At 37.6% G+C, this 23,319-nt stretch overlaps 1 pseudogene; it reads left to right on the top strand.

The window, feature by feature from the left end:
• Nucleotides 1–23,319, top strand: part of LOC116754250 — a 51,699-nt pseudogene that overhangs the window by 16,694 nt on the left and 11,686 nt on the right.

The raw sequence follows: 23,319 nt of genomic DNA, 5'->3' as shown, positions 1-23,319 counted from the left end.
TGATATTTATCAAGTTGGGGGAACAGAAAGAAAAACAAATGAAGAAAAATGAACAAAGCTTAACAAACTTCTGGGACATCATCCAGTGAATGAGCATACACATTGTGGAAGCCCCAGAAAGAGAGAAATGGGCAGAAAGGATATTTAAAGAAATAATGGCCTAAAATAGCCCAATTTAATGAAATACATAAATCTACAAAACCAAGAAGTTTAGTGAAGACCAAGTAGGATAAACTCAAAGAGACCTAAACTAGGACATATTATAACCAGGATGTTAAAAGCCAAAGATAATAAGTGAATCTTGAAAGCAGCAAGAGAGAAGGATTTCATCACCTAAAAGGTATCTTGACTATGGTGACTAGCCAATATCTCATCAGAAACTTTGGAGGCCAAAAGGCAGTAGATTGATAAATTCAAAGTCCTCAAAGACAAATTGTTAACCAAGAATGCTATATCAGGCAAAATTTCCTTCAAAAATGAAGTAGAAATTAAAATATTCCAAGAAAAACAAAAGCTAAGGGACATAATTAACAGTAGACTTTCCTTGTAAAAATGCAAATGGAGTCTTTCTAATTGAAATAAAATGCTGCTAGACAGTAAGGTAAAACCATATGAAGAGGGGTACGGCTTGAAGATGGCGGAAGAGTAAGACGTGGAGATCATCTTCCTCCCCACGGATACACCAGAAATACATCTACACTTGGAACAACTCCTACAGAACACCTACTGAAGGCTGGCAGAAGATCTCAGACCTACCAAAAGGCAAGAAACTCCCCACGTACCTGGGTAGGGCAAAAGAAAAAAAGATAAAACAGAGACAAAAGAATAAGGACGGCACCTGCACCAGTGGGAGGGAGCTGTGGAGGAGGAAAAGTTTCCACACACTAGGAAGCCCCTTCGCGGGCGCAGACTGCGGGAGGCGGAGGGATGAGCTACGGGACCGCGGAAGAGTGCACAGCGACGGGTGCGGAGGGCAAAGCGGGGAGATTCCCGAACAGAGGATCGGTGCCGACCGGCACTCACCAGCCCGAGGCTTGTCTGCTCAACCGCCGGGGCGGGCGGGGCTGCGAGCTGAGGCTCGCGTTTCCGTTTCGGATGGAGTGCAGGGAGAGGACTGGGGTTGGTGGCTTGAACATAGCCTGAAGGGATTAGTGCACCACGGCTAGCCAGGAGGGAGTTCGGGGAAAAGTCTGCACCTGCCGAAGAGGCAAGAGACTTTTTCTTCCCTCTTTGTTTCCTGGTGCGTGAGGAGAGGGGTTTAAGAGCGCTGCTTAAAGGAACTCCACAGACGGGCGCGAGCCGCAGCAAAAGGCGCGAACCCCAGAGACCGGCGCGAGCCGCGGCTAAAAGCGCGGACCCCAGAGACGGGCGGGAGACGCTAAGGCTGCTGCTGCCACTACCAAGGGGCCTGTGTGCGAGCACAGGTCACTCTTCACACCCCTCTTCCGCGGAGCCTGTGCAGCCCGCCACTGCCAGGTTCCCGGGATCCAGGGACAACTTCCCCGGGAGAACGCACGGCGGGCCTCAGGCTGGAGCAATGTCATGCTGGCCTCTGCCGCCGCAGGCCTGCCCCGCATGCAGTGCCCCTCCCTCCCCCCCACCCCACCCCCGGCCTGAGTGAGCCGGAGCCCCCGAATCAGCGGCTTCTTTAATCCCGTCCTGCCTGAGCAAAAAACAGACGCCCTCCAGCGACCTACACGCAGAGGTAGGGCCAAATCGAAAACTGAGCTCCTGTGAGCTGTGAGAACAAAGAAGAGAAAGGGAAAATCTCTCTCAGAAGCCTCAGAAGCAGCGGATTAAAGCTCCATAATCAACTTCATATACCCTGCATCTGTGGAATACCTGAATAGACAAGGAATCATCCCAAATTGAAGAGGTGGACTTTAGGAGCGAGATCTATGATTTTTTTCCCTTTTCCTCTTTTTGTGAATGTGTACGTGTATGCTTCTGTGTGAGATCTTGTATGTATAGTCTTGCTTCCACCATTTGTCCTACAGATCTATCCATGCATGGTTTTTTTTTTTAATTTTTTTCTTAATAATTAATTTTAATTGTAATAACTTTATTATACTTTACCTTCGTTCTTTCTTTCTTTCATTCCTTCCTTCCTTCCCTCCTTTAGACAACGAAACACCCCAAATTGAGGAGGTGGTCTCTGAGAGCAAGATTTATGATTTTTCCTCCTTTACCTCTTTTTGTGAGGGTGTATGTGTATGCTTCTGTGTAAGATTTTCTCTGTATAGCTTTACTTCCAACATTTGTCCTAAGGTTCTATCGGTCCCTTTTTTTTTTAATATTTTTTAATTCAATAACTATATTATACTTTATTTTTACTGTATCTTCTTTCTTTCTGTCTTTTTTCCTTCTTTCCCTCCTTCCTTCCTTCCTTCCTCCCTCCCTCCCTCCTTTCTTTCCTTCTTTGCTTCTTTCTTCCTTCCTTCCTTTCCTCCTTTCCTTCTTTCTTTACTCATACTTCTACTAATTCTCTCTAATTTTTTTCCCTTTTATTCTGAGCCGTGTGGATGAAAGGCTCTTGGTGCTCCAGCCAGGAGTCAGGGCTCTGCCTCTGAGGTAGGAGAGCCAACTTCAGGTCACTGGTCAACAAGAGACCTCCCAGCTCCACATAATATTAAACAGCGGAAATCTCCCAAAGACCTCCATCTTAACACCAGGAGCCAGCTCCACTCAACGACCAGCAAGCCACAGTGCTGGACAACCTATGCCAAACAACTAGCAAAACAGGAACACAACCCCACCCATTAGCAGAGAGGCTGCCTAAAATCAGAATAAGGCCACAGACACCCCAAAACACACCACCAGATGTGAATTTGCCCACTAGAGAGACAAGATCCAGCCTCATCCACCACAACACAGGCACTAGTCCCCTCCACCAGGAAGCCTACACAACCCACTGAACCAACCTTAGCCACTGGAGACAGACATCAAAAACAACGGGAACTACGAACCTGCAGCCTGCAAAAAGGAGACCCTAAACACAGTAAGATAAGCAAAATGAGAAGACAGAAAAACACAAAGGAGTAAGATAAAAATGCACCAGACCTAACAAATGAAGAGGAAATAGGCAGTCTACCTGAAAAAGAATTCAGAATAATGATAGTAAGGATGATCCGAAATCTTGGAAATAGAATGGACAAAATGCAAGAAACAGTTAACAAGGACCTAGAAGAAATAAAGATGAAACAAGCAACGATGAACAACGCAATAAATGAAATTAAAAATACTCTAGAAGGGATCAATAGCAGAATAACTGAGGCAGAAGAACGGATAAGTGACCTGGAAGATAAAGCAGTGGAAATAACTACTGCAGAGCAGAATAAAGAAAAAAGAATGGAAGGAACTGAGGACAGTCTCAGAGACCTCTGGGACAACATTAAACGCACCAACATTCGAATTATACGGGTTCCAAAAGAAGAAGAGAAAAAGAAAGGGACTGAGAAAATATTTGAAGAGATTATAGTTGAAAACTTCCCTAATATAGGAAAGGAAATAGTTAATCAAGTCCAGGAAGCACAGAGAGTCCCATACAGGATAAATACAAGGAGAAATACGCCAAGACACATATTAATCAAACTGTCAAAAATTAAATACAAAGAAAGCATATTAAAAGCAGCAAGGGAAAAACAACAAATAACACACAAGGGAATCCCCATAAGGTTAACAGCTGATCTCTCAGCAGAAACCCTACAAGCCAGAAGGGAGTGGCAGGACATACTGAAAGTGATGAAGGAGAAAAACCTGCAACCAAGGCTACTCTACCCAGCAAGGATCTCATTCAGATTTGATGGAGAAATCAAAACCTTTACAGACAAGCAAAAGCTGAGAGAGTTCAGCACCACCAAACCAGCGTTACAACAAATGCTAAAGGAACTTCTCTAGAAAAGAAACACAAGAGAAGGAAAAGACCTATCATAACGAACCCAAAACAATTTAGAAAATGGGAATAGGAACATACATATCGATAATTACCTTAAATGTAAATGGACTAAATGCTCCCACCAAAAGACACAGATTGGCTGAATGGATACAAAAACAAGACCGTTATATATGCTGTCTACAACAGACCCACTTCAGACCTAGAGACACATACAGACTGAAAGTAAGGGGATGGAAAAAGATATTCCATGCAAATGGAAACCAAAAGAAAGCTGGAGTAGCAATTCTCATATCAGACAAAATAGATTTTAAAATAAGGACTATTAAAAGAGACAAAGGACACTACATAATGATCAAGGGATCGATCCAAGAAGAAGATATAACAATTGTAAATATTTATGCACCCAACATAGGAGCACCTCAATACATAAGGCAAATACTAACAGCCATTAAAGGGGAGATCAACAGTAACGCATTCATAGTAGGGGACTTTAACACCCCACTTTCACCCATGGACAGATCATCCAAAATGAAAATAAATAAGGAAACACAAGCTTTTAATGATACATTAAACAAGATGGACTTAATTGATATTTAGAGGACATTCCATCCAAAAACAACAGAATACACATTTTTCTCAAGTGCTCATGGAACATTCTCCAGGATAGATCATATCTTGGGTCACAAATCAAGCCTTGGTAAATTTAAGAAAATTGAAATTGTATCAAGTATCTTTTCTGACCACAACGCAATGAGACTAGATATCAATTACAGGAAAATATCTGTAAAAAATACAAACACATGGAGGCTAAACAATACACTACTTAATAATGAAGTGATCACTGAAGAAATCAAAGAGGAAATTAAAAAATACCTAGAAACAAATGACAGTGGATAACAATGACCCAAAACCTATGGGATGAAGCAAAAGCAGTTCTAAGGGGGAAGTTTATAGCAATACAAGCCCACCTTCAGAAGCAGGAAACATCTCGAATAAACAACCTAACCTTGCACCTAAAGAAATTAGAGAAAGAAGAACAGAAAAACCCCAAAGCTAGCAGAAGGAAAGAAATCATAAAAATCACATCAGAACTAAATGAAAAAGAAATGAAGGAAATGATAGCAAAGATCAATAAATCTAAAATCTGGTTTTTGAGAAGATAAACAAAATAGATAAACCACTAGCCAGACTCATCAAGAAAAAAAAAAGAGAAGACTCAAATCAATAGAATTAGAAATGAAAAAGGAGAAGTAACAACTGACACTGCAGAAATAAAAAAAATCATGAGAGATTACTACAAGCAACTCTATGCCAATAAAATGGACAATCTGGAAGAAATGGACAAATTCTTAGAAATGCACAACCTGCCAAGACTGAATCAGGAAGAAATAGAAAATATGAACAGACCAATCACAAGCACTGAAATTGAAACTGTGATTAAAAATCTTCCAACAAACAAAAGCCCAGGACCAGATGGCTTCACAGGTGAATTCTATCAAACGTTTAGAGAAGAGCTAACACTTATCCTTCTCAAACTCTTCCATAATATAGCAGAGGGAGGAACACTCCCAAATTCCTTCTGCGAGGCCACCATCACCTTGATACCAAAACTAGACAAGGATGTCACAAAGAAGGAAGACTACAGGCCAATATCACTGATGAACATAGATGCAAAAATCCTCAACAAAATACTAGCAAACAGAATCCAACAGCACATTAAAAGGATCATACACCATGATCAAGTGGGGTTTATTCCAGGAATGCAAGGATTCTTCAATATACGCAAATCTATCAGTGTGATAAACGATATTAACAACTTGAAGGAGAAAAACCATATGATCATCTCAATAGATGCAGAGAAAGCTTTCGACAAAATTCAACAGTGATCTATGATAAAAACCCTGCAGAAAGTAGGCATAGAGGGAACTTTCCTCAACATAATAAAGGCCATATATGACAAGCCCACAGCAAACATCATCCTCAATGGTGAAAAACTGAAAGCATTTCCACTAAGATCAGGAACAAGACAAGGTTGCCCACTCTCACCACTCTTATTCAACATAGTTTTGGAAGTTTTAGCCACAGCAATCAGAGAACAAAAGGAAATAAAAGGAATCCAAATCAGTAAAGAAGAAGTAAAGCTGTCACTGTTTGCAGATGACATGATACTATACATAGAGAATCCTAAAGATGCTACCAGAAAACTACTAGAGCTAATCAATGAATTTGGTAAAGTAGCAGGATACAAAATTAATGCACAGAAATCTCTGGCATTCCTATATACTAATGATGAAAAATCTGAAAGTGAAATCAAGAAAACACTCCCATTTACCATTGCAACAAAAAGAATAAAATATCTAGGAATAAACCTACCTAAGGATACGAAAGACCTGTATGCAGAAAATTATAAGACACTGATGAAAGAAATTAAAGATGATACAAATAGATGGAGAGATATACCATGTTCTTGGATGGGAAGAATCAACATTGTGAAAATGACTCTACTACCCAAAGCAATCTACAGATTCAATGCAATCCCTATCAAACTACCACTGGCATTTTTCACAGAGCTAGAACAAAAAATTTCACAATTTCTATGGAAACACAAAAGACTCCGAATAGCTAAAGCCCTCTTGAGAACAAAAAAAGGAGCTGGAGGAATCAGGCTCCCTGACTTCAGACTATACTACAAAGCTACAGTAATCAAGACAGTATGGTACTGGCACAAAAACAGAAAGATAGATCAATGGAACAGGATAGAAAGCCCAGAGATAAACCCACGCACATATGGACACCTTATCTTTGATAAAGGTGGCAGGAATGTACAGTGGAGAAAGGACAGCCTCTTCAATAAATGGTGCTGGGAAAACTGGACAGGTACATGTAAAAGTATGAGATTAGATGACTCCCTAACACCATACACAAAAAGAAGCTCAAAATGGATTAAAGACCTAAATGTAAGGCCAGAAACTATCAAACTCTTACAGGAAAACATAGGCAGAACTCTCTATGACATAAATCACAGCAAGATCCTTTCTGACCCACCTCCTAGAACAATGGAAATAAAAACAAAAATAAACAAATGGGACCCCATGAAACTTCAAAGCTTTTGCACAGCAAAGGAAACCATAAACAAGACCAAAAGACAACCCTCAGAATGGGAGACAATATTTGCAAATGAAGCAACTGACAAAGGATTAATCTCCAAAATTTACAAGCAGCTCATGCAGCTCAATAACAAAAAAACAAACAACCCAATCCAAAAATGGGCAGAAGACATAAATAGACATTTCTCCAAAGAAGACATACAGATGACCAAGAGGCACATGAAAGAATGCTCAACATCACTAATCATTAGAGAAATGCAAATCAAAACTACAATGAGATATCATCTCACACCAGTCAGAATGGCCATCATCAAAAAATCTAGAAACAATAAATGCTGGAGAGGGTGTGGAGAAAAGGGAACACTCTTGCACTGCTGGTGGGAATGTGAATTGGTTCAGCCACTATGGAGAACAGTATGGAGGTTCCTTAAAAAACTACAAATAGAATTACCATATGACCCAGCAATCCCACTACTGGGCATATACCCTGAGAAAACCAAAATTCAAAAAGAGTCATGTACCAAAATGTTCATTGCATCTCTATTTACAATAGCCCGGAGATGGAAACAACCTAAGTGCCCATCAACGGATGAGTGGATAAAGAAGATGTGGCCCATATATACAATGGAATATTACTCAGCCTTAAAAAGAAATGAAATTGAGCTATTTGTAATGAGATGGATAGACCTAGAGTCTGTCATACAGAGTGAAGTAAGTCAGAAAGAAAAAGACAAATACCGTATGCTAACACATATATATGGAATTTAAGAAAAAAAAAATGTCATGAAGAACGTAGAGGTAAGAGGAATAAAGACGCAGACCTACTGGAGAACGGACATGAGGATATGGGGAGGGGGAAGGGTGAGCTTTGACAGGGCGAGAGAGAGTCATGGACATATACCCACTAACAAACGTAGTAAGGTAGATAGCTAGTGGGAAGCAGCCGCATGGCACAGGGATATTAGCTCGGTGCTTTGTGACAGCCTGGAGGGGTGAGATAGGGAGAGTGGGAGGGAGGGAGACGCAAGAGGGAAGACATATGGGAACATATGTATATGTATAACTGATTCACTTTGTTATAAAGCAGAAACTAACACAGCACTGTAAAGCAATTATACCCCAATAAAGATGTTAAAAAAAAAAATCCATATGAAGAAATAAAGGTCAGCAGTAAGGTAAAATTACAGTAAAGGCAATTTTAAAAAGCCAGTAGTGTTGTAACCCCAATTTTTAAAAAATTTTCTCAATGATTTAAAATAAAAATTCATAAAAAGTAATTATTAATTTATGTAATTAGAAGCACAATGTATAAATATGTAATTTATCACATCAATAAAGAAAGAGATAGATAGGTCTCTATAAGAGCAAAGTTTTTTTCATGCTATTGAAGTTAACAAACAATTGGTCAAAGTATAAGTCACAAGAGTAATTGGAAAGAGATTGTTCAAGATGGTGGAGTAGAAGGATGTGTGCTCACTCCCTCTTGGAAGAGCACCGGAATCAAAACAAACAATCATCGACAGGAAGACACTGGAACTCACCAAAAAAGATACATGGAGAACAATTGCACCACAGAAGTCTACCCACTGGAGTGAAGGTACTGATCCCCATGTCAGGCTTCCCAACCTGGGGGTCCAGCAGTGGGAGGAGAAATTCCCAGAGAATCAGACTTTAAAGGCTAGTGGGATTTTATTGCAGGATTTTGACAGGACTGGGGGAAACAGAGACTCCACTCTTGGAGGACACACACAAAGTAGTGTGCACATCGGGACCCAGGGGGAAGGAGCAGTGACTCCATAGGAGACTGAAGCAGACCTAACTGCTAGTGTTGGAGGGTATTCTGCAGAGGTGGGAGGTGGCAGTGGTTCACCACAGGGATGAGGACACTGGCAGCAGAAGTTCTGGGAAGTACTCTTTGGCATGATCCTTGCCAGAGTCCGCCATGAGCCCCACGAAAGAGCCTGTAGGATCCAGTCCTCAGATGCCTCAGGCCAAACAACTAACAGGGATGGAACTCAGCCCCATGCATCAGGAGACAAATGGATTAAAGTTTTACTGAGCTCTGCTCTCCAGAGCAACACCCAGCTCTACCCACCACCAGTCCCTCCCATCAGGAAGCTTGCACAAACCACTTAGACAGCCTCATCCATCAGAAAGCAGACAGCAGAAGCAAGAAGAACTACAGTCCTGTAGCCTGTGGAATGAAAACCACATTCACAGAAAGACAGACAAAATGAAAGGGCAGAAGACTATATATACACCAGATGAAGGAACAAGATAAAACCCCAGAAAAAAAAACTAAATGAAACAAAGATAGGCAACCTTCCAGAAAAAGAATTCAGAATAATGATAGTGAAGATGATCCTGGACATCGGAAAAATAATGGAAGCAAATATCAAGATGATGCAAGAAATGTTTAACAAAGAATTAGAAGAATTAAAGAAGAAACAAACAGAGATGAACAATGCAATAACTAAAATGAAAAATACACTAGAAGGAATCAATAGTAGAATAACTGAGGCAGACGAACGGATAACTGACCTTGAAGACAGAATGGTAGAAATCACTGCCATGGAACAGAATAAAGAAAAAAGAATGAAAATAAATGAAGACAGCCTAAGAGACCTCTGGGACAACATTAAATGCACCAACATTCACATTATAGGGGTTCCAGGAGGAGAAGAGAGAAAGAAAGCACCCAGGAAAATATTTGAAAAGTTTATAGTCAAAAACTTCCCTAATTTGGGAAAGGAAATAGCCACCAAAGTCCAGGAAGCACAGAGAGTCCCAGACAGGATAAACCCAAGGAGAAACACAACAAGACACATAGTAATCAAATTGACAAAAATTATTAAAAGCAACAAGGGAAAAGTGACAAATACCATACAAGGGAACTCCCATAAGGTTAACAGCTTCTCACCAGAAACTCAGCAAGCCAGAAAGGAGTGGTATGATATATTTAAAGCAATGAAAGGGAAGGACCTACAACCAAGATTACTCTACACAGCAAGGATCTCATTCATGTTCGATAGAAAAATCAAGAGCTTTACAGACAAGCAAAAGCTAAGAGAATTCAGCACCACCAAACCAGCTCTACAACAAATGCTAAAGGAACTTCTCTAAGTGGGAAACAAAAGAGAAGAAAAGAACCTACAAAAACAAACCCAAAACAATTAAGAAAATAGTCATAGGAACATACATATCGATAATTACCTTAAACGTGAATGGATTAAATGTTCCAACCAAAAGACACAGGCTCACTGAATGGTTACAAAAACAAGACCCATATATATGCTGTCTACAAGAGACCCACTTCAGACCTAGGGACACACACAGACTGAAAGTGAGGGAATGGAAAAGATATTCCATGCAAATGGAAGTCAAAAGAAAGCTGTAGTAGTAATTCTCACATCAGATAAAATAGATTTTAAAATAAAGAATGTTACAAGAGATAAGGAAGGGCACTACATAATGACCAAAGGATCAATCCAAGAAGAAGATATAGCAATTACAAATATATATGCACCCAAAATAGGAGCACCTCGGTACATAAGGCAAATGCTAACAGCTATAAAAGAGGAAATCATCAGTAACACAATAATAGTGGGAGACTTTAACACCTCACTTAAACCAATGGACAGATCATCCAGACAGAAAATTAATAAGGAAACAAAAGCTTTAAATGACACAAAAGACCAGATGGATTAAATTGATATTTATAAGACATTCCATCCAAAAACAGCATATTACACTTTCTTCTCAAGTGCACACAGAACTTTCTCCAGGAAAGATGATATCTTAGGTCACAAATCAAGCCTCAGTAAATTTAAGAAAATTGAAATCATCAAGTATCTTTTCTGATCACAATGCAATGAGATTAGAGATAAATTACAGGGAAAAAATGTAAAAAAAAAACAAAAACGCATGGTGGCTAAATAATATGTTACTAAATAACCAAGAGATTACTGAAGATATCAAAGAGGAAATCAAAAAATACCTAGAGACAAATGACAACGAAAATACAATGATCCAAAACCTAAGGATGCAGCAAAAGCAGTTCTAAGAGGGAAGTTTATAGCAAAACAATCCTACCTCAAGAAACAAGAAAAATCTCAAACAATCTAACCTTACACCTAAAGGAACTAGAGAAAGAACAAACAAAACCCAAAGTTTGTAGAAGGAAAGAAATCATAAAGTTCAGATCAGAAATAAATGAAATAGAAACAAAGGAAACAATAGCAAAGATCAATAAAACTAAAAGCTGGTTCCTTGAGAAGATAAACAAAATTGATAAACCTTTAACCAGACTCATCAAGAAAGAGAGGGAGAGGACTCAAATCAATAAAATTAGAAATGAAAAAGGAGAAGTCACAACAGGCACCACAGAAATACAAAGCATAATAAGAGACTACTACAAGGAACTCTATGTCAATAAAAGGGAAACCTTGGAAGAAACGGACAAATCCTTAGAAAGGTGTAAACTTCCAAGGCTGAACCAGGAAGAAATAGAAAATATGAACACACCTATCACAAGTAATGAAATGAAACTGTGAATAAAAATCTTCCAACAAACAAAAGTCCGGGACCAGATGGACTCACAGGTGAATTCTATCAATTATTTAGAGAAGAGCTAACACCCATCCTTCTCAAGCTCTTCCAAACAACTGCAGAGGAAGGAACACTCCCAAACTCATTCTATGAGGCCACCATCATCCTGATACCAAAACCAGGCAAAGATGCTACAAAAAAAAAAAAAAAGAAGAAATTAAATACTAATATCACTGATAAATATAGACGCAAAAATCCTCAACAAAATACTAGCAAACAGAATCCAACAACACATTAAAAGAATCATACACTATGATCAAGTGGAAGTTATATGCAAGGATTCTTTAATATATGCAAATCAATCAATGTGATACACCGTATTAACAAATTGAAGAATAAAAACCTTATGATCATCTCAATAGATGCAGAAAAAGCTTCTGACAAAATTCAACACCCATTTATGATAAAAACTCTCCAGAAAGTGGGCCTAGAGGGAACCTACCTCAACATAATAAACCCACAGCAAACAACATTCTCAATGGTGAAAAACTGAAAGTATTTCCTCTAAGATCAGGAACAAGACAAGGATGTCTACTCTAGCCACTTATTTTCAACATAGTTTTGGAAGTCCTAGCCATGTCAGTCAGAGAAGAAAAAGAAATAAAATGAATCCAAATTGGATAAGAAGAAGTAAAACTGTCACTGTTTGCAGATGACATGATAATATACATAGAAAATCCTAAAGATGCCACCAGAAAACTACTAGAGCTAATCAATGAATTTGGTAAAGTAGCAGGATACAAAATTAATGCACAGAAATCTCTTGCATTCCTATACACTAACAATGAAAGATCAGAAAAAGAAATTACGGAAACAATCTCATTTACCATTGCAACATAAAGAATAAAATACCTAGGAATAAATCTACCTAAGGAGGTAAAAGACTTGTACTCAGAAAACTATAAGACACTGTTGAAAGAAATCAAAGATAACACAAAGAAATGGAGAGATATAGCATGTTATTGGATTGGAAGAATCAGTGTTGTGAAAATGACTATACTACCCAAAGCAATCTACAGAGTCAATGCAATCCCTAACAAATTACCAATGGTATTTTTTTACAGAACTAGAACAAAAATCTGAAAATTTGTATGGAGACACAAAAGACCCTGAATAGCCAAAACAATCTTGAGGAAAAACTGGAGCTGGAGGAATCAGACTCCCTGACTTCAGACTATACTACAAAGCTATAGTAATCAAGACAGTATGTTGCTGGCACAAAAACAGAAATATAGATCAATGGAACAGGATAGAAAGCCCAGAGATAAACCCACGCACCTATGGTCAACTAATCTATGACAAAGGAGGCAAGGTTATACAATGTATATAAGACAGTCTCTTCAATAAGCAGTGCTGGGAAACTGGACAGCTACTTGTAAAAGAATGAAATTAGAACACTCCCTAACACCATACACAAAAATAAACTCAAAATGGATTAAAGACCTAAATGTAAGACTGGACACTATAAAACTGTTAAAGGAAAACATAGGAAGAATGTTCCTTGACATAAATCACAGCAAGATCTTTTTTGACACACCTCCTAGAGCAATGGAAATAAAAACAGAAATAAACAAATGGGACCTAATGAAACTTAAAAGCTTTTGCACAGCGAAGGAAACTATGAACAAGATGAAAAGACAACACTCAGAATGGGAGAAAATATTTGCAAATGAATCAACAGACAAAGGATTAATCTCCAAAATACATAAACAGCTCATGTAGCTCAGTAACAAAAAACCAAACAACCCAATCCAAAAATGGGCAGAAGACCTAAATAGACATTTCTCCAAAGAAGACATACAGATGGCCAAGAGGCACATGAAAAGCTGCTCAACATCACTAATTATTAGAGAAATGCAAATCAAAACTACAATGAGGTATCACCTCACACCAGTTAGAATGGGCATCATCAGAAAATCTACAAACAACAAATGCTGGAGAGGGTGTGGAGAAAAGGGGACCCTCTTGCACTGTTGGTGGGAATGTAAATTGATACAGCCACTATGGAGAACAGTATGGAGGTTCCTTGAAAAACTAAAAAGAGAACTACCATATGACCCAGCAATCCCACTACTGGGCATATACCCAGAGAAAACCATAATTCAAAAAGACACATGCAATCCAAAGTTCATTGCAACACTATTTACAATAACCAGGTCATGGAAGCAACCTAAATGCCCACTGACAGACGAATGGATAAAGAAGATGTGGTACATATATACAGTGGAATATTACTCAGCCATAAAAAGGAATGAAATTGGGTCATATGTAGGTACGTGGATGGATCTCGAGACTGTCATACAAAGTGAGGTAAGTCAGAAAAAGAAAAACAAATATCGTATATTAATGCATATATGTGGAATCCAGAAAAATGGTAAAGATGATCCAGTTTGCAAGGCATAAATAGAGACACAGATGTAGAGAACAAATGTATGGACATGGGGGCAAGGGGTGGTGGGATGAATTGGGAGATTAGGATTGACATATATACACCAATATGTATAAAATAGATAACTAATAAGAACCTGCTGCATAAGAAGAATAAATAAAATTCAAGAATAAAAAAAAATCAAGTGTACCATACTAATGTTAGACGCTAGTAATAGCAGAAATTGGATGTGGGGTTTATGGAAATTCTGCAATTTTTCTGTAAATGTAAAAGTATTGTAAAATATAAACTTTTTAAAAATCTGGAAAGAAAAGTAATTGGAAATTTTTTTTTGGCAGTACGCAGCCCTCTCACTGTTGTGGCCTCTCCCGTTGTGGAGCACAGGCTCCAGACACGCAGGATCTGCAGCCATGGCTCACGGGCCCAGCCGCTCCGTGGCATGTGGGATCCTCCTGGACCGGGGCACAAACCCATGTCCCCTGCATCGACAGGCAGACTCTCAACCACTGCGCCACCAGGGAAGCCCCCAGAAAAAAATTTTTTTGATGAATGAAAACACAACAGTTCAAATCAATAGATGTGGAGAAGCAGGACTCAGAGAGGAATTTATAGGTGCAAGTGCCTACATTAAATAAGAAGAAAGATCTAAAAATCAATATACTAATATTATACTGTAAAGAACTATAAAAAGAGGGCAAACTAAACCAAAATATAGCAGAAGGAAAAAAATAATGGAGTTAGAGCAGAGATAAACAAAACAAACAAACAAAAAAAAAAGAGAAAATCAATAATACCTAAACCTGGTTCTTTGAAAAGGTCAGCAAAATTATCAAACTTTTAGCTAAACTGCCAAAGAGAAAAAAAAAAAAAGTAGATGCAAATAATTTTAAAATGAGAAATGAACCTAGGGAGATTACTAAAGGCTTTTCAAAAATAAAAAGTTTATAAGAGGATATGAAGGAGTTGTAGCCAAGATGGGAGAAGAATACCCCAGCTTACCTCTTAGCACAGTGAGACAGATAGCGGGGATGAAGAAGTGGTATAGTCAAGACTCATAGCACCAAGGGAGCAAATTAGCAAAGATTGTCCCCAAGGAGTGCATGGTTCAAGCCCAACATTAGGCTCCCCAGACCAGGGCTCCAGCACCAGGAAGCCATGCCCCCAAAACAATGGCCTTAAAGGCCAGTGGAGAGTACTTTCAGAAGAGCTAATGGCTCATAGTAATCAATCTACCACAACAAGAGGACACAGGCAGCCCAAATACAGGTACCCCTAGAGCATCTAAGTCTGGTGACCGGATGAGGGTGCACTGCTTGGATGGATAGGATGTCTAATACAAAAGGCCACTTTTACAAGGTCAGGAAATGTAACCAACCTTCAGATACATAAAAATAAAAACTGCAAGTTGGGTGAAATAAGGCAACAGAGGAATATGTTGCAAATGAAGCAACAACATAAAACCCCAGAAAAAGAACTAAGTGAAGTGGACATAGGCAATCTACCCCATAGAGAGTTCAAGGTAATGATTGTAAAGATGTTCAGAAAAACTGGGGAGAAGATTAAATAAACAGAGTGAGAAGGTAGAAGCTTTTAGCAAAAAATTAGAAAATATAAATAAGAACAAAACAAAGATGAACAATACAATAACTGAAATGATAAATACACCAGAAAGAATCAACAGTAGATTAGATGATACAGAGACATCAATCAGCGAGTTGAAAGACAAAGTAGTGGAAATCATTGAAGTTAAAAAGAATAAAAAGAAAGAAGACAGTTTAAGAGACTTCTGTGACAACATCAAGCATATTAACATTTGCATTATAGGTCTCACAGAGGGAGAAGAGAGGCAGAAAGGGGCAGAGAACATATTTGAAGACATAATAGCTATAATTCCCTAACTTGGGAAAGGAAACAGTCATCTAGTTGTAGGAAGCAGAGACAATCCCACACAGGATCAACCCAAAGAAGACCACACCAAGACACATTGTAATTAAAATGGCAAAAATTAAGAGAAAATTTTAAAAGCAGCAAGGGAAAAGGAACAAGTTACTTACAAGGAAACTCCCATAAGCCTATTGGCTAACTTTTCAGCAGAAACACTGCAGACCTGAAGGGAGTAGCACAATATATAATATTTAAAATGATGAAAGGGGAAAACCTACTACCAGGAATACTTTCACCAGCAAGGCTCTCATTCATGTTTGATGGAGAGATCAAAAGTTTTACAAGAAAGCAAAAGTTAAAGAGTTCAGCACCACCAAACCAGGTGTACAAGAAATGTTAAGGGGACTTTTCTAAGTGAGAGAGAAAAGGTCACAACTAGAAACATGAAAATCACAAAAGGAAAAATAGGTAAAGGAAAATATATAGTAAAGTTAGTAAATCAGCCAGATATAAAGCTAGAAGGAAGGTTAGAACACAAAAGTAATACAATCATGTATACTCATAATAAGTAGTTAAGAGATACATGAAACTAAAAGGTTTAAAATATGATGTCAAAAATAGTAAGTGTGGTGAGGGAAGTAAAAATGCAAGGTTGTTAAAATACACTTGAACTTAAGAGATCAGCAACTTAAAATAATCATGTATTTTCACATATATATGTATGTATCTTGCTAAATACAGTGTGGGGAATAAGACAATAACTATGCAATAGTTTTACATGTTGTAACTAGACTTATTGTGATGATCATTTTGAGAGGTATAGAAATACCAAATAGCTATACTGTGTAACAGGAACTAACATAGTGTTGTAGGTTAGTTATACTTCAAAACAGAAAAGAAAAAACAACCTCATGGAAAAATAGATCAGATTTGTGGTTACCAGAGGCAGGGGACTGGGGAAAAGACAATTGGAGGAAGGTGGTTAAAAGGTTCAAACTTCCAGTTATACAATAAATGAGTACTAGGAATGCAATATACATCATAAATAAACACTGCTGTATGTTATATATGAAAATTGTTGAGAGTAAATCTTGAGTTCTCATGTGAAGAAATTTTTTTTCTATTTCTTTAATTTTGTACCTACATAAGATGATGGATATTCACTTATTCACTTATCACTTATTGTGATAATCACTTCATAAGTTATGTAAGTAAAATTATAATGCTATACAACTTAAACTTAGTGCTGTATATCAATTATATATCAACAAAACTGAAAGAAAAAAAGAGGATATTATCAAAACTTGCACAACAAAAATTAGACAACCTGGAATACGTGGATAAATACCTTGAAAAACTCAATTTACTTACACTGACTAAACAAGAAATAGAGTATTTCAACAGACCTATATCAAATTAAGAGACTGAAATAGTAATCAAAAACCTACCAAAAAGGAAAAGTCCTGGAGAGATAACATCACTGACAAATTCTATCAAACATTTATATAATTAAGTAATCCTTTTCAAATATTCCAAAAAAGTGAAAAGAAGGAAACATTATATAATGCTGTGAGGCTAGATTTACCTGATATGAAAGCCTGTGTATTGCCAAAACCTGCTTTCAGTTTCAAGGTTCGTTGGACTCACCAGCAAAATACCCACTTGTCTCACACAACTGAACAGATTTAATTAATTTCTTTAATAGAAGATGATTTAACTTAATTTCAATATACAGTCATTAGAAGGGGATGAATAAAAGTATTAGAAAGACATAACAGAGTATACATCACCAGATTGGGCCAACATCTTCATCCAGATTCAAACAGCAGCTGGGAAATCCCGAGTAACAGCAATCTGGAGTCCCAGCTGGGAAGGGTCCCAGGCGGTGCGTCCACCTCAGGGGTGAAACTTCAAATTGTAGTTCTGGGGGCTTCCGTTTATAATTCCAGGCCACAAACTGATGTCATCAGTTTGCATGTAAAAATGCAGCCCTGGTTCAACTGTAACAATGCTGTTGGTTTCACCATATGAGTCACAAGATTTTCTAGACCCCAGGGGACTGGCCAGGTCCCCAGGGCTCAAGAAATTCCAAGACCCACTCCCTTTCTTATTGTACTTGCTGCTTGACTTGTTAGTAAGAATTGTTAGGTGTGCAACCAGGCCTGCAGTCCAGGCAGGATCACAAGTCAGTCAGAGGCCTTCTTTTGCCTCTGAAGCCTAAACAAGACTACTTTACTAGTTTTCCCAACAGCCAGATAAAGACATCACAAAATAAAATTACGGACCATGATCATTTCTAAATATGGACATTAAAATACTCAAGAAAAGATTTGCAGATCAAATCCTCTAGAATATTGAAAGGAGTATTCACCATAGTAAAATGATACTTATTCTATTTTTGCAAAGCTGGTTCAGCAAATGTAAATCAATCCATGTAATACAGCACATGAATATAATGAAGGGAAAAACAAACAAACAAATGATCATTTTAACTTACACAGCAAAGGAAGTTGAGAAAATCCAACATTCTTTTGATGAAAACTCTCAAGAAATTTAGGAATAGAAGGAGAAGTCCTCAATATGATACAGGATACTTTTGAAAAACCCACAGCTTATGTCATACTCAGTGGTATAAACTGAAAGCTTTCTTCCTAAGATCAGGAAAAATACAAGGTTGTATTGTTTCACTGCTGCTATTTAACCTTATACCAGAAGTTCTAGCATAGGAATGACACAGGAAAAAGAAATAAAAATGCATCCACATTGGAATGAGAGAGGTAAAGCAATGTGTATTTGCAGATGACATGATACTATACATAGAAAATCTCAAAGAATTCACAAAAAACTACTAAGGATAATAACCAAACTTAACTAAGGTGCATAATACAAGATTAACAGGCAAAAATCAGTTTTGTTCATACACACAAGGTCAGTGAACACTCTGAACATGAAACTTTTAAACTTCCACTTACTAGAGCAACAAAACAAATTAAATACTTAAGAATAAATCTAACCAAGGAGGTAAAACATTTGCATGATGAGAACCACAAAATATTATTATTATTATTATTATTATTACTGTGCTGCGTGGCATGTAGGATCTTAGTTCCCCAACCAGGGATTGAACCTATGCCTCCTGCAGTGGAAGCTCAGGGCCCTAACCACTGGACAGCCAGGGAATTCGCCACAAAACATTATTGCTGCAAGAAATTAAAGGATACCTAAATACATGGAAACTCATCCTATGTATGTTCATGATAGGAATACTTAACATGGTTAAGATGTCAACACTATCCAAAACTATCTACAGATTTAATGCAATGCCTATCAAAACTCTAACAGCATTTTTGTAGAAATAAAAAATCCAATCCTCAACCTCATATGGAACTACAAGAACCACAAATAGACGAAACAATCCTGAAAAACAACAAAGTTAAAGGACTCACACTTTCAAACACTGAAGTTAGAAATTTACTATAAACTTACAGTAAATTAACAGTGTAGTAATGGGAAAAGGGCAGACATATAAACCAATGGAATAGAAGACAAAGTAGAAATTAACCCTCACACGTATGGGCAATTGATTTTCAACAAGGATGCAAGACCATTCAGTGGGGAAAGGACAATCTTCTCAACAAATAGTGCTTGTAAAATCTTGATATCCACATGCAAAGGAATAAAGTTGGACACTTACCTTAAAAAAATTAACTCAAAATGGATCAGAGACAAATTTTAGAAGTAAAAACATAATACTTTTACAAGAAAATTCTAAGGGAAAACTTCATCACATTGTATTTTGCTATGATTTCATAGGTATGACACCAAAAGCACAAACAATAAAAGTAAATAAATTGGACTTCATCAAATGCAGAACTTTGTGCATCAAAAGATACTATCAAGAAAGTGAAATACAATATACAGATTGGGAGACAATCTCTGCAAATCACGTATCTGATAAGGAACTAATGTGCACAATACATAAAGAACTCCTATAACTCAACAACAAGAAAAAAACAATTGAAAATGGGAAAGTACTTGAATAGATACTTCTCAAAATAAGATAAACAAAAGGTCAAAAAGTACATGCAAAGATGCTCAAAATCATTAATCATTAAGGAAATGCAAATCGAAGAACCACTTCACACATTAAGATGGCTATTATAAAAAATAAATAAAAGGAAAATAGCAAGGGTTGGTGTGAAAATGGAGAAATAGGACCTCGTGCGTTACAATTCTGTTACTGAATGCAAGTTTGTATACCTGATGCAGTTTGTCCAGACAAACCAAAACATAGGAGTTTGGAGCAGAGAAAGGTTTACTGCAAGTCCACAAAGGAGGTGGGTGGCTTGTGCCCAGAAAGCCCTGAACTCTCCAAAGTGTTTCAGCAAAGCACTTTTAAAGGCAAGGTAAGAGAGGTATGTGGTTAGTTGTTGCAAACTTCTTGGTGTAGGACAGTACTTTGTTCTTGCCACTCTCCAAGTAGGTCAGGTCATGATGTTCCTGTAAACCTCCAACAAGACAAATATTATTTTCTGTTCTGCAACTTTTATCTCTATATTAATGGACTCTTAAAGGTCAGAGCCTTGAGAATAGGATATCCTGTACATTTCAGGCTGTAGGCAACATTATTTTACAAAAGGTACAGAGCCAACATGACCAACACAGGAAACAGAGCAGAAAGGTTAAAGTAAAAGAAACAGATCTAATGTGAAATCAGATTTGTTCTTCTCTATTATACTCATAAGAGTGCAAAATGATGTATCTGCTCTGAAAAACATTTTTCTTGTTCTTCACTAAGTTAAACATAGAGCTGTTATATGCCCCAGTAATTCTAATCCTGACTATTTATGAAGAGAAATTGAAATCAGGGAATCAAACAGATATTTGTACAACAATGGTCACAGCAACATTATTCACAATACCAGAATGAATGGATAAAGAAAATGTGATATACACACAAAATGGAATATTATTCAGCCTTAAAAAGAAGGGAAATTCTTATATGTTACAATATACATGAACCTTGAAGACATAATGCTAAGTGAAATAATGTTGTCAGAAGACAAATACTGTATGATTCCACTTATATCAGATACCTAGATTAGACAAATTCATGGAGACAGAAAGTAGAATAGAGGTACCAGGGGCTAGGGAGTGGGGGGAATAGGGAGTTATTGCTTAATGATACAGAGTTTATGTAGGGAAGATGAAAACATTTGGGGTATAGATAGTGCTTATCGTTACATACCACTGTGGATGTATTTAGTGCCACCAGATTCTATAATTACAATACTTTAAAATGATAGACATCATTATGTATATTTTACTATAATAAAAAAGGAAATACTTGATTCTAAGTTACTACCAAGTATATAACAAAGATCAAAGCCCTAACAATTTCTTAGTGAGGTAAATCACATTCCTTCCCTTTGCCTCTGAAAACTTTGTTTCAAAATCCACTTTACCAGAATGGCCTAGTAATACCAATATACACTTGTTTCAGATACAGATTGTCTTTTATCTTCATCTACAAGTTAGAATTAACCTGATGATGATAGCCTATCGACTAGGATTATTGCAAGCATTTGAAAACACTGTTGTGGTGTCAAAGGTTTAAAAACATTCATTACTTAATCACTTAGGACCTCAGTTTTCTTGTATATTACCTGGAGTCATCAAACCTGATTAATTCTAAGTTAACTGCCTCCTTCTGATGGGATGTGATTCTAAAAGGTTTCTAATAGAGTAAATGCACTTGTCTTAGCAGGTTCTGTGGAGATACACAGGAAAAGAAACCAGAAACACTAGGAGCAAATACCCGGCTATATGGATGGATTCCACAGAATGATCTTCTTGGGTAAGACCAAAGAGAAGCAAACTTAAATAATTTTGCTTAATTACGAATGAGGAATAATCTGAATGATTACTCAATAACAGATAAGTTGTATTCAAAATAAGAAAAAAAACGTAATTTCTTCTTCACATTTCTTCTCGAGCTTGTTAAAGAAAAACTTATTCATGACACTTGTTAAAGACTGTAAGGCACACTTTAGCCAAGACCACCATGATAAGTACAGTAACTACTGCAATGGACTTTTACAGTAAGACAGAGAGATTGGACTAAACTCTGCATGCAGAAAGAAAAGTGGGAAATTTATAACCAAAGTGCAGAGAGGGAGGTCAGTGGAATGGAAAATCACTAGAAGAAACATCAGGGTCAAGGGAGGACGCTGGCAAAACTAACCTAATCCGATTCTTGTTGACAGCAGGCCAGGGTGATCAGCCATCACTTGGGGGATGGTGAAAGAGGAAGCAGCAGCTCAAAAGAGTGATCAGGTATCAGTACTGGGAGAATCTAGCTAAACTGACTTTAGAAGGATGGTTGCTAAAATTGGGCAATGCAGAGATAAACAAAAAGCCCCCAAATCAGGGTCTACTTGAAAAGAGAGTTCAGAGGAGCCTGACTAGAGTTTGGTCAAATATGGAATCTTTGTCAAGCACTAACATAAATATGGTATTTATAATTCTTCCGTTTATGATACAATCTCTCCCTCCTCAGAATCAGAGCCAAAGAAAGTACCTTTACATCAGGCTCTCATTATCTTTTGTATAGAATATTGCAACACCCTCCTGGCTTTCTGTATCCATTATCTTCCTCCTCTCTTCACTTTTCCCACAGTAGCTATTTGAAAAAAAAATCTGATAAGCCATTTCACCATCTATAATATTATAAATGGTTCAAATTACTTATAATCAATTAAAAACCCAATTTTTAAAACAGAGTACTACATGAACTTGCCCAGGTCGATCTTTCTAGCCTGTTATGCCAACATTCTCACATTGAAACCCTGCACATCTCAACTCCCTTTCCCTATTAAAGCAAGCGTTTGTTTTCTTAAAACCCTCCATTCCTTTTTATTAAAGTATTCTCACCCCAGCAACTGTCCAACGTCAAGTGCTCTCCATCGGTTAACTCTGCACAAACTTTTCACAGGTGTGGAATGACTTAATTGCTGGAATTACTAATTGCTGCTTAGCCTGGAATAATTAATTGCTGCTTTCTTTAGAGCCTATAGGAATTTATATATGGCCTCATGGCACAGAATTATGCAGAAGATGCTACCTAATTGAATTAATGATTTATAAAGGTGTCATGATTTTCTGTATCTGAAACTCTTACTAATGATATATATTTTATTTTTAGGTCATCCCAAAGCCAGAGCTTTTATTACTCACTGTGGAACCAAAGGGATCTATGAAGCTATTTACCACAGGGTCCCTATGGCGGTAATTCCCCTGTTTGGTGATCAGCATGATAATATTGCTCATATAAAAGCCAAAGGGGCAGCTGTTGAAATAAATTTGCACATAATTACGAGTTCCAATCTCCTTAACACTTTGAACACAGTTATTAACAACCTTTCCTGAGTATAGAC

Source organism: Phocoena sinus, chromosome 5 (assembly GCF_008692025.1).
Source record: "Phocoena sinus isolate mPhoSin1 chromosome 5, mPhoSin1.pri, whole genome shotgun sequence".
Taxonomy (NCBI): domain Eukaryota; kingdom Metazoa; phylum Chordata; class Mammalia; order Artiodactyla; family Phocoenidae; genus Phocoena; species Phocoena sinus.
The sequence above is the reverse complement of the archived record's forward strand: the minus strand, read 5'-3'. Positions and strand labels throughout refer to the sequence as shown.